The sequence below is a fragment of the Melanerpes formicivorus genome, unplaced genomic scaffold, assembly GCF_026170545.1.
Source record: "Melanerpes formicivorus ecotype bairdi unplaced genomic scaffold, bMelFor1.0.p_v2 SCAF_123, whole genome shotgun sequence".
NCBI lineage: Eukaryota > Metazoa > Chordata > Aves > Piciformes > Picidae > Melanerpes > Melanerpes formicivorus.
The window spans coordinates 24908-36692 of record NW_027142475.1 but is presented as its reverse complement, the minus strand read 5'-3'; the positions used below and the strand labels follow the sequence as shown (position 1 = coordinate 36692).

At 47.4% G+C, this 11785-nt stretch overlaps 1 long non-coding RNA gene across 1 annotated transcript; it reads left to right on the top strand.

Moving 5' to 3' along the window:
* The first annotated feature begins 4931 nt into the window (after positions 1–4931).
* Positions 4932–5700, top strand: LOC137456389 (uncharacterized). The gene is made up of 3 exons (XR_010991021.1): positions 4932–5005; positions 5330–5421; positions 5546–5700. It is a non-coding gene; the product is annotated as an uncharacterized lncRNA (long non-coding RNA).
* The last annotated feature ends 6085 nt before the right edge of the window (positions 5701–11785 follow it).

Genomic DNA, 11785 nt, shown 5'->3' with positions numbered 1-11785 from the left:
TCTTCTGTATCAACCTAGAAGGTTTGAAACGCCTGTATGTTCTTGGAGGGGATTATGACCCCTAGTAGGCCAGCTAACCCTGACCCCTCTCCTCCAACTCCACGGCCCTCTTGTTTAAGAGGTGTGGAAGTGTGGTATTCATCTGCCCAAAAAGGGGCTTCGAAACGAGCTCCACGGGGTTGTGGAATACGTAAGCTTGCAGCGTGTCTGTCTAATATGCAAGGAACGCTTTTTCCTTTGCGTGCGTTGTAGGGTTTTTAAGTATTCACTGACTTTGGCGTGTCTGGTGTTCTGTCTTTTATTAGAATGGAAAGCCTTCTGAACAGAAGCTGGCTAAGCTCCTTCCCACGCTCAGCGGTAACAAACCGTGTTGCCGCCGAACTCTGTAAACTGAAAGCGTTGCCGTTGAACTCTGTAAGCGGGCCGTGTCGCCGCTCAACTCTGTAAGCGGGCCGTGTCGCCGCTCAACTCTGTAAGCGGGCCGTGTCGCCGCTCAACTCTGTAAGCGGGCCGTGTCGCCGCTCAACTCTGTAAACTGACGGTGTCGCCGCTCAACTCTGTAAACGGTCTGTATTGCTGCTGAAACCTGTAAACTCATGGTGTTGCTGTTGAACCCTGTGAACTGACAGTGTTGCTGCTGAACCTTGTAAACTGACTGTGTTGGTCCTAAACCCTGTGTCCCTTAGGGACATAATGAATTGTAGGATGGCTTGTGTGGAGGCAGGGGAGGTTCCTCCTATGTTTGACCCCCTGTTGATGCTTTGAGCGTGCGAGTGAGAGCGGGCACGACTGAGACGTAGAAAATAGCTACGAAGCAAGCGGGAGTCCCGATCTGCGGTTCCACGTCTTTGCGAGGAGCGTGGCCAGAGACGGGCGAAGCGAAAGTTGTCAACGGGCGTGTGGCTAGTAATTGTATGTGTAGGACCGGTCAGTAAAGAGAGACAATTTTCTTTCCCTAGAAGGATGGTGGCTCCGTCAAGCCTGGCTACTTTAGACCGGGCTCGTTGGGGCTTGGTGGTGCCAGGCTCTGCCGAGGTTGGCTCTTTGCTCAGCTTTTTTGATGTCCTTGGGTTCCCCTCCAGGTAAGTCCATGCCTCTGCTGCTCTCTGGGGTTCTTCTGTATCAACCTGGAATGTTTGAAATGCCTGCATGGTCTTGGAGGGGATTAAGACCCCTAGGAGGCCAGCTCACCCTGACTCCTCTCCTCCAACTCCCTAGCTCTCTTATTTAACGAGGTGTAGAAGTGTGGTATTCATGTGTCTGAAAAGAGGCTTTGAAATGAGCTACACGGGGTTCTGGAATACGTAAGCTTACAGCGCGTCCGTGTCATACACAAGGAGTGCTTTTTCCTTTGCGTGTGTTGTAGGGTTATTAAATATTTACTGATTTGGGCGTGTCTGTTTTTCTTTCTTTTATTAGAATGGAAAGCCTTCCGAACAGAAGCTGTCTGAGCTCCTTCCCATGCACAGCGGTAACAAACTGCGGGGCTGCCGAACGCTGTAAGCTAACAAACTGCGGGGCTGCCGAACTCTGTGTCCCTTAGGGATGTAATGAATTGTAGGATGGCTTGTGTGGAGGCAGGGGAGGTTCCTCCTATGTTTGACACCCTGTTGATGTTTGAGCGTGTGGGTGAGAGCAGGCATGGCAGAGACGTAGAGAGTAGCTACGAAGCGAGCGGGAGTCCCGATCTGCAGTTCCACGTCTTCGTGAGGAGCGTGGCCAGAGACGGACGAAGCGAAAGTTGTCAACGCGTGTGTGGCTAGTAATTGTATGTGTAGGACCGGTCAGTAAAGAGAGACAATTTTCTTTCCCTAGAAGGATGGTGGCTCCGTCAAGCCTGGCTACTTTAGACCGGGCTCGGCCGGGCTCAGCTCCCCTCGGCGGCTCCGTTGAGGTCGGCTCTCTGCTCGGCTTTTTGGATGTCCTTGGGTTCCCCTCCAGGTAAGTCCAAGCCTCTTCTGCTCTCTGGGGTTCTTCTGTATCAACCTAGAAGGTTTGAAATGCCTGTATGTTCTTGGAGGGGATTATGACCCCTAGTAGGCCAGCTAACCCTGACCCCTCTCCTCCAACTCCACGGCCCTCTTCTTTAAGAGGTGTGGAAGTGTGGTATTCATCTGCCCGAAAAGGGGCTTTGAAACGAGCTCCACGGGGTTGCGGAATACATAAGCTTGCAGCGTGTCTGTCTAATATGCAAGGAACGCTTTTTCCTTTGCGTGCGTTGTAGGGTTTTTAAGTATTCACTGACTTTGGCGTGTCTGGTTTTCTGTCTTTTATTAGAATGGAAAGCCTTCTGAACAGAAGCTGGCTAAGCTCCTTCCCACACTCAGCGGTAACAAACCGTGTTGCCGCCGAACTCTGTAAACTGAAAGTGTCGCCGCCGAACTCTGTAAGCGGGCCGTGTCGCCGCCGAACTCTGTAAGCGGGCCGTGTCGCCGCCGAACTCTGTAAGCGGGCCGTGTCGCCGCCGAACTCTGTAAGCGGGCCGTGTCGCCGCCGAACTCTGTAAGCGGGCCGTGTCGCCGCCGAAATCTGTAAACTGACGGTGTCGCCGCTCAACTCTGTAAACTGACGGTGTTGCCGCTCAACTCTGTAAACTGACGGTGTTGCCGCTCAACTCTGTAAACTGACGGTGTCGCCGCTCAACTCTGTAAACTGACGGTGTCGCCGCTCAACTCTGTAAATGGTCTGTATTGCTGCTGAAACCTGTAAACTCATGGTGTTGCTGTTGAACCCTGTGAACTGACAGTGTTGCTGCTGAACCTTGTAAACTGACTATGTTGGTCCTAAACCCTGTGTCCCTTAGGGACGTAATGAATTGTAGGATGGCTTGTGTGGAGGCAGGGGAGGTTCCTCCTATGTTTGACACCCTGTTGATGCTTTGAGCATGCGAGTGAGAGGGGCACGACTGACATGTAGATAATACCTACAAAGCGAGCGGGAGTCCCGATCTGCGGTTCCACGTCTTCGTGAGGGCAGGAAGACATCAGCGCCCAGCCTCCAGCCATGCCCGCTGGAACATGGTTTCCAATTAGTACGCTACCTCTTAGGTTTCCAAACTGGGTATTCAAAGAACGCCGAGGAAAGTGGGGGCAGGTGCTTTTGCCAGGCAGCCTCCAATGAGCAGGCCCGGGGCAATGAGGAGGTGGCAGCAGCCAGCACATGCAGGCATTTCCTGGGGCTCAGTGAATGTTTAGAGCTCAGGGGCTCAGCCTGTGTTTCCGCTTCCTTTTCTTCAGCACAGGAGTTTGGTTTGGCTGTCCGGAGCCTTGCTCTGCACCCGAATGCCGTACCGAGCGTGAGGGAAAGATGAAGCAACACCCACGTAGGCACCCAGGGAAAAAGCGGAGGTTGTCTTAGGAGCCGGTTTGAGACAAAATTCACCCAACTCATTCTGCGGTGGTGTATGGGAAAGAGTCGGTAGGGGAAGCCGCAGGACAGCCTGCAGCAAAGCTCAGGACTTGTTCCCTCGCCTCTGCCTTCTGCACGTCTCCTCGTCGGCCGCCTGTAAGCGAGACGCTTCACCAGCTGGCTTGTTTGAATTCAGTAAAGTTATGGCATGGAAGTTATCTGGTAGGAGTCGTTGCTAAACAGATGTAGTTGAAGCTTTGTATCTTCCGTTCTCTCTACTAGTTATTCCAATCTTGCCCTGTTGGTTTAGCCCATCAGTTTTCATGTTCTCTTCATCTATTAATAGCAGAAGAAAGGGCCCCTTGATTCCAGTATTTCTTGCTGTAGTTCAGAGGTAGAGTTGGCTTTCCCTCTGACCTTTTATACTTTTACTTTAAGTGGAATCCAAAACTGAATAGGATACTTTGTGTAAAGCTTGAGCAGCCCTTAACTTTCGAATTATTATACTGCGTGCACTACTCCTTTGCAATATTCACAGGACTGTGGTGGTGTCAGATAGTTCACTTGCATTTAGCTCCTCAGGGGCCAGGCCTTCCTTTGGGCTGATAGTCTTGGCCAAAGCTGCAACGTTCAGTCCTTGCTGTAAAAGGCAGGAGGTGCTGGCTGGGCAGTTTGCTTTATTTTGTGCCTTTTTGGGGGTGAATCAAAGGGAGTGGGGGGATTGTGGGTGGGCTGGTTCTGCCACGTGGGGCAGGGGGCTGCTGCAGCAGAAGAGCAGGTGAGCGAGGGCTGGGGGCCCCCCCTAAAGTGCTGAAAATTCTCCGAGGGCACCACAATATCTTTAAAAGTGTAAGTACTGGGGTGAGGCGAGGCAGAGGCAAACCTCTGGTTTGCAGCTGGAGAGGGAGGGCTTGGAGTGACTGGTGCATAAGAAAGCTTTGGAAACGACCCCTGTCTGCCCTCTCTGCTTCTAAAAGGCTTTTAGCATTGGAAAATAAAACCCACGTGGGGGCCCGGCTGCTGCCCACGCCCAGGGAGGTGCTCAGTGCTGCCACCCGGTGTGTAACGGCCGGCAGTGCAGCCGTGCCGCGGCGTGTGCCGCCCGGTGGGAGCTCAATGCTGCCACCCGGTGTATAATGGCCGGCAGTGCAGCCGTGCCGCGACGTGTGCCGCCCCGGGGGAGCTAATTTCTGCAGCCTAACTGCGCTGAATGCTCGAAAATTCTTAGGAGAAGAGCGGAGAGCGTCGCTATGGATCCGGCGCCTGCGCTCTAGCCTGGCTCTGCTCGCGCCAGAGGGGCAGCGTCCCGGTGGTCGCTATGGATCCGGCGCCTGCGCCCTAGCCCGGCTCTGCTCGCGCCAGAGGGGCAGCGTCCCGGTGGTCGCTATGGATACGGCGCCTGCGCCGTAGCGGGTCCGGTCCCGCACAGGCGCCCTCCTCGCGGGCTTCGCCCCGCTTTTCTGGCCGGGGGGGCGTGCGCCGCGCAGAGCAGCTTTGGAGCCGGACCGGTCGCGGAGAGCCCTGATTCGGCACCTGACACCGTTCTGTGCCCCAGGGTGCCTGCGAACTGCCATCCTTTGGCGGGGGAAGGGGTCCTGGCGCATTCGGGGAGCTTGCAGTGCGGTTTCCGGTGTCGCTGCCGGCCCGGGACTCCCAGGTGTGTACCTTCCGGCGTCTGAAGGTGGTCTGGGGCCATCGGCAGGGCTTTTGGGGGTGACGGAGGAGGTCTTGGGGACACCTAAAAGGGTCTGGGGATATGTAAAGTTATCGTGGGGCCATCTGAAAGGGTCAAGGGTCGTGGAGAGGCAGCTGGGCACCTCCAGCAGACCCTTTGGGAGGTCTCTGCAGGCTCCCGTGGGAGCTGGGGGTGTCTCGGGGTGGGTTTGGGTTTGGGTTTGTGCTGCAAACAGCGTTGATAATGCAGGGATGTTTTAATTCCCACTGAGCGCATTGCATATTCAGCAAGGATTTTCTAATTTAGCAAGGCTATGTCACATGCTCAGCCAGAAGACTGGAGGGCAGGTTGGCTGGTGGACTACTCTCCAGGACTGGATTAACCTCACTCAGCTGATGGTGAGCAATAGCCTTCATTTCCATTGCTTATCCTCCTTAGGACTTCTGTTATTGTTATTATTGCTCTTATTATTGGTATTACTATTATTCCTACCCCAGAGTTTTCTCACTTTCCCCCTTCCAGTTGTCTTCCCCCCACATCCTGCTGTGTGATGCTTGTTTGCTAGCTGGCGAGTGCCCTCAGGGCTGTGCCGGACACAGAGCCTGCTTGTGTCATCTGCCTTAGGCACGCTCATGTGAATCCAGCATTCAGAGAGGCGCTGCCTGTTGGAAAGATAAAGGTGAGCCAATTCAGTCCTAGCAATGTGATGTCTGCAGGTAGCCAGCAGCTTGGCATGTTCTCCTGAGCTCAGAGCCAGACAGCAGGATGTCTCATCTAGGCTCAGAAAGTCAGGTGCTAAGAGTGACCTGTGGTAAAAGCTGTGAACAATTGAATTGACATGTCAGTAGGGTTTGGACACAGGGTCGTGGAAGTCTCAGTGGGACAGACGCTCCAGTTTCGGAAGCCTGTATTTCATGTTGCAAGGAGGTCGTTCTACAGCTGAACACAGCTGTGTGTGTACAGCCATGAAGTGCAAACCAAATGATTTCCTGAGCTCATCTGAATCCCAGAGCTCATGAAATTCAGGCCTGCCTTCCTGTAGTGTTGGATCTCTCAAAGGGAAAAGTGAAGAGGAGGAGAACTCTTTAGCTTTCTCTCTCTTTTCTTTCCCTCGATACACTTCGTCTTGCTTGGCTTTGAATCACAACTGTGACGTTCGGTTAGGTGGTGAATGTGTACTAGGTGGTACGACACCAAAAGAAGGAAAAAAGAACAGGAATAATTTACGTTATAGATGACTCCAGGTAAAAGTTTTTGGTAACAGTTTTATTGGCACTAAAAGATCATAAAAAGGGAATAAAGTGCAATAAAAGGCAAGCAAAGCAGCACGCTGGGCTTGAGAGGGGACAAAACTCCACCTCCACAGCAGCCTTACAATAGTTTTCTTCATCTTCTATAGTTGCATCATCTACATAAGCAAACTTATGCTAAACAGAAGGCAGGCATGTGATAATGAGTCTTAGAGTAGGCGGTCAAATCCCTTCTCCCCACATTTGGTGTGGTAAGGGTCAATGTATCCATTTTCTCACGTGCACAATTTTGCAGGCTTCTTATCTGAAGAAAACAAATTCCTAGGTCTGAATGTTTATCTTTAAGATAAGCTCCGCCTCAGCCGTGATGTCTCCAACTAACCAGACAGTATCCTTGCAAGTCTGCAAGATATGTTTCTTTCCCTTTGCTCTCAAAACAGGCCTTACAAGATCCTGACCCTTAATCCCAGGGCACTCTAAGTCTTACAATTTTGACACAAATCACCAGTATATTCATCACAATTCCCCCCCCCCCCTTTTTTTTTTTTTTTTTTTTTTTTTGTCACCATTGATTTGTGTTAAAATTTCCAGATATTTCAGAACCTTCTTAATTGGATCATAATTAAGTTCATCTGTTCTGATCACATTCTGATCATAATTCTCTACTTGTAACTCGTTGACATGAGCAATCTTACTTAAAGGTCTTAGTATTTTGTAACAACAATTGCAGAGTATTATGCATAGCAATATTACAATTATTCCAACAATATTACAAACAAATGTTTAAGCCAATTTAGATTTGGTAACCAGAAAGTTAATTTATCCCATATTTCTTTAAATCCACAAGAAGTATCATCTAAAGAAATCTGATGTAATATCTGATTGTGGTTTACAATCGCCTGTAAATCTGTTTCCACTCGTTTATCTAGATTAACATAACTATAATAACTTACATGTATGACTACACATACACCCCCTTCCTTAACATATAAAAAATCCAAAGCTAATCTATTCTGAGTAGATATTTTCGAGAGACTATTGATTTCAATTTGCTGTGCTTTTATTGCATCTGTGCTTGCATTTACCATGATTTCAACTGTAGCAGAAAAATTTACCATTGCTTTTTCAAGTTCACTAACCCCAAGCCAAGGTAGAAAACTCCTAGCAAAACTATGAAACTTGTTATGCCTGGTTGGTAGTGGATTTGCTCCCCTCTTGGTTCTTCTTGCTTCTCCATAACTAATAAATTGTGAACACTTTGAATATTGCCCTATAAAAATTACATCTCCACATCCATGGTCAGTTCTATTTCCCCCTTTATTCTTGTCTATAGTTATTTCCCAACATCGCTGGACACAAGGTACTGGCATATTCGCATGTAAAGGTTCCTCAAATTGTAATTTCCACCTTAACTGAGATTGTGGGATCTCCACATGATCCTCATGCTTATGATTTTGGAATACTTTTGTATTTCTGTTACATTAGGAAAGGCTGTTCCTATTAAAGGAAGCCCATGGGCCGAATTTTTAGGTAGCCGGGAACAGATCCATCAATCAGTCAAATTATAACTATTCACTATCCCTTTCAATAGATGCAGATAAGTGTTTTGTTCCCATGACCTTACTTCAAATGGTGCTATCATCAATATGATTAATGGGGTTATGATCTTAGCTCCTTTTAATCTGTATATCATTACTAATGTTGAAAGAGAATTCATCCACACGTGGGAACGTGGTTTTTGATTTCGATTGGACTCCTTATGTGCAAATAGGGTTAGGATCAAAATTAGGCTCCACCAGTATATGTTAACTCTGCCTCCTCGGCCTGCTGGGGTGCAACCAGCAGCCGGGTGTATTTTCTTCTCGGCAGCAGTTACATTCTTCAGGAGCCCTACAGATTTTTTAATTCCTTAACCCACTTCAAAATTCCATTTGGAGTCTCTTCTCTACTTCCTTGGTTAGTTTGTTTACCATTTCCCATTGTGCTTTTGTTATTTCAATTCCTCTTCCTTCAAAATCTTATGTCTCTTACTTTTCCTTTTACTAATCCTTTTAATTATTCCTGATACTTCCCAACTAAAATTTCTCTAGTCTTTATTTCCCACTTATGCCAATCCCTTTCAATAATTTTCCATGGGGATTTAAATCCTTTTTCTCACCACAAATTAGATTTTCTGTATTCACCAGCCCAAACTGCCTATTTTCAAATTCAGCATTCAGGACAAAATATTTTTTTTGATCGATGCTTTTGACCCCAGATTATCATAACAGTTATTGTGATCGATGTTCGACTTCATGGGAAATGCTGTTTCCTCTTAGTCTTGATTCTTCTGCACATTAGTGAAGGAATAGTTGTTAAAATTAATACCTGTTTACTACAAACCTTAACTTATGCTAATACCAAAAAATCCTTAAAACCTTAAAAAACTATGTTAAAATTAATCCATCAAATCAGTGTCTAAAAAGAAATAAAATTGTTACATTAACTAAAAAACACTTTCCAAAATTAAAACCTGTTTATACATTCCTTAACTATATTACATGGAGCTCCTTTGAAATGCCTAGGCAGACAACTAAGAAGGTTCGAACCAAAAGAAAATCTTACAATTTGAACTCTTAACTAAGTGCATACACCTTACTGCAATTACTATGTACTAAGTACTTATAAATACCAAATGCTTACTTATTCATTATGCTTATTAGAAAAACTTAACAAAACTCTGAATAACAAATCTCTGAAAGACGTTACAATCAGAAATGACAACATGAGTACTGTTGCTTTAAATCAAAACAGAGTAGTGCGGCTAAAGCCGCTGCGGGGGAAAGGGGTGGGGGCTGCTGCCATGGCAGCTGCTCCACTGCTACTGTCGGTGCTGTCGGTGTCGGTGGTGCGTCAGCCGGTACCGCCTTGGTTGGAGCTGTCGGTATCCGCGGGGGCCGGCAGGGCTCGCGGGAGGGATGCGGTGGTAGGAACGCTGTGATCGCGAGCCTCCAAGCGCTCCATTTTTTCTAAGAGGGGCCGTAAAGCAAAGTCGGCGCTGTTTGAATTCCTCGCTGCCGGTGTTGTCTTCCGAATCTGAGCCGTCGCTGGCGATGTCAGAGGAAGGTGTTGATAAAAAGGGGTCAAACACACTGAGCTGCCTTTTTCTGGCTTTTTCCCCGCTGTGTGCAAATGGCAGTGGTGACGGCTGGTAAACGCGGTGTGGTCGCCGCAAGATGTATCGGGGGCGGCCCTGGTCGATCGGTCGATAGTTCTCAGACACATCTTTCAGCTGCAACTCAGATACACCTGGCGCTGCATCTCGTCCTGACAAAGTTGCTCTAACTGCAGCAGCCATTCGCTGTTTCAGTTCATAGGTTTTAACACAGTTTATGCATTCTCGCCACGACTTTTGCAGCTTTATAGCAGTTTTATCACCATCTATAACCAAGTCCCACAACTTGTTCCTGTATTCTCTCCAACAAGCTTCATCAAAATAACTATCTCCGCTAGGGAAATGCCCTAAAGCGGATCTATGGGCCAAAAGTCCAGGCATTACTTTAGACTATATCTCCGCCTTACGCTTTTCGATGACACTGTATTTCGTCTGATGACTGCTTATAGGGTCGGCCTTGCCCTTTCGAGTTTGTGCGCAAAGGTACTAAGGGTGCCATAACCTGTTGACTATGCTCAAGCTGTTTTGTCATTGTCATTGACAACACCTCAGCCTGTTTTTGTAATCTCTTATCAATCACCTCCGTCAACATGGCCATCGGATTGCTTGGCAAGTCCTGAGCCCTCTGCAACAATTCGGCTACCGTCCGTCTAGGATCTGCTGATGTAATAAGCTGTTGCGTCTGCTGGTTCCCATTCTGCATTAAACACCACCTTAATTGCCTCTCGGATACCTTCTCCTAAGCTTGCTGCTCTAAGTGCGGCAAGCAACTTATCTACAAATTCACCAAGAGGTTCCTGTCTACCTTGCTTAGTTCCCATATAGTGAGGATTTGCAATTCCATCCTTCTGCTTTTCAAAAGCCCTCCTTACTATCTGGGCTGATGCTTGCAAAACAGGCGGCTGTAAAAGTGCCTGTAACTCTGGTCTCTCATACTGTCCCGTTCCACACAACTGATCTACTGTTACACCAAATAATGGATCGTTTTGCTGTCTTTGTACTCCAGCTGATTATCTAGCTAGGTGTTCCCACTCATTCAAAAATGTCATAAATTGAGATGCTGTTAGGATCAGCTTCATAACATTATAAGAATCTCTAGGTAACATATTATAGTTCATATAAATAAAATCAATCATCTGTCTAGCTGGTTCAGATTGAATCCCAAACTGACTCGCAGTCTGTCTTAATTGAGATAACAATTTCCATGGCAATTGAGTTACATCAGCCTGAACAACATTTTGCTCCCCAGGGACCTATGTATACATTACTGGAAAAGCTTGATGTGAAGCAGTCAGCCAGCTAAGCCCTTCCTGATCTCCTTAGGCATTTAAGTGTTCTGCAACCTTTTGCCAATACTCTGCGTGCTTTCTTGCGTGATCTTTAACACCTCCTCCAGGATCTACTGCCCTGTTTGTCTCCTCTCCCTCACCTACTTTCTTCTCCTGTACAATTTGCTTAGCTAAAAGAGACGGGGAAGGCTCCTCAGCAGAGTCCTGTGTTACAGATTGTAATTCAACTCTGCCACCTAGTCCTTTTACACACGCAGCCTTCTCCTTTCTTAAATAATCCTGAACCTCTTCTGACAAAGGCAACCCAGCATGTGTAACACTTGCTCCATTTGGGTCCGTATGATCTAATCGTACCCTGGCTTGATAAGCTGCCATTTGCTCAGCATGATGCTGATCCAGTGCTGTCATAACCATCTTCCACCATTTTCCACACTCCTTTGCTCGTTTTTCATCATCTAACCCATGCAGCCACAAGTCTTGTCCAGACGTTTTCCACTGCAATCTTTCAAACACCTCATTTGGATCCTTAAAATATCCTAACTCTTCTGCATAGCTTAACAGCGGCACCAACTCCTTTGTAAAATTTAACTTACACTGTCGCTTTTCTAAAAAGCATATAAATAAATCATACGCTGCCTGCCTATCCATGTCCGTATTTAAACGTTAATACCCGTGCGTACAGTCCTCGTTTAAGCAGTTCCCGGCTCTACAGCATCTTCGCCTTCAAGGCTGTCTTCCCTTTTCTTGCAGCCTCCGGTACTGCTATCCCGGGCCGGCCTTCTTCTTGCCTCCGGCTTACTCCGAATCTCATGCATTTTCATTTTCGGTTGAAAACATCAACAAATGGTACCAATAAGAGATCAGTATTACTAGGATGAGCAAAAACACATTATTATGGGTAATTTTATATTGGGCAAAGCAATGAAGCTCTTTTGCTCTTGCTGATTGCCTGCAAGTTTTCTGTCTGTGAAGCTAGAGCCTGGCCAGATCTACCTTTACAGATTAAAGAAATCTTGCTACCATTAAACAAATTATGATTTTTGACCATCCTAGAGAAAATAAAGATGCA